Below are 1,082 nucleotides of genomic sequence, written 5' to 3'. Positions count from 1 at the left end.
CTATCCTCTATCCTATCCTATCCTCTATCCTATCTTATCCTCTATCCTATCCTATCCTCTATCCTATCCTATCCTCTATCCTATCCTATCCTCTATCCTATCCTATCCTCTATAATATCGTATCCTCTATAATATCGTATCCTGTATCCTATCCTGTAATCTTTCCTATCCTAACATCAATCCTATCCTATCCTCTATCCTATAATATCCTCTATCCTATCCTATCCTCTATCCTATCCAATCCTCTACCGTCTCCTATCCTGTATCCGATCCAATCCCCTATCCTCTATCCTATCCTATTCTCTATCCTATCCTCTATCGTATCCTATCCTCTATCCTATCCTATCCTCTATCCTATCCTATCCTCTATCCTATCCTATCCTGTATCCTATCCTATCGTCTATCCTATCCTATCCTGTATACCATCCTATCCTCTATCCTATCCTATCCTCTATCCTATCCTATGCTCTATCCTATCCTATCCTATATCCTATCCTATCCTCTATCCTATCCTATCCTCTATCCTATCCTATCCTCTATCCTATCCTATCCTCTATCCTATCCTATCCTCTATCCTATCCTATCCTCTATCCTATCCTATCCTCTATCCTATCCTATCCTCTATCCTATCCTATCCTCTATCCTATCCTATCCTCTATCCTATCCTATCCCCTATCCTATCCTATCCTCTATAATATCGTTTCCTCTATAATATCGTATCCTGTATCCTATCCTGTAATCTTTCCTATCCTATCATCAATCCTATCCTATCCTCTATCCTATAATATCCTCTATCCTATCCAATCCTCTACCGTCTCCTATCCTGTATCCGATCCAATCCCCTATCCTCTATCCTATCCTATTCTCTATCCTATCCTCTATCGTATCTTATCCTCTATCCTATCCTATCCTCTATCCTATCCTATCCTCTATCCTATCCTATCCTCAACCCTATCCTATCCTCAATTCTATCGTATACTCCATACTATCCTATCCGCTATCCTATCCTATCCTCTATCCTATAATATCCTCTATCCTATCCAATCCTCTATCCTATCCTCTATCCTATCCTCTATCCTATC

Source organism: Halictus rubicundus, unplaced genomic scaffold (genome assembly GCF_050948215.1).
Source record: "Halictus rubicundus isolate RS-2024b unplaced genomic scaffold, iyHalRubi1_principal scaffold0345, whole genome shotgun sequence".
In the NCBI taxonomy this organism is placed as follows: Eukaryota; Metazoa; Arthropoda; class Insecta; order Hymenoptera; family Halictidae; genus Halictus; species Halictus rubicundus.
The sequence above is the reverse complement of the archived record's forward strand: the minus strand, read 5'-3'. Positions refer to the sequence as shown.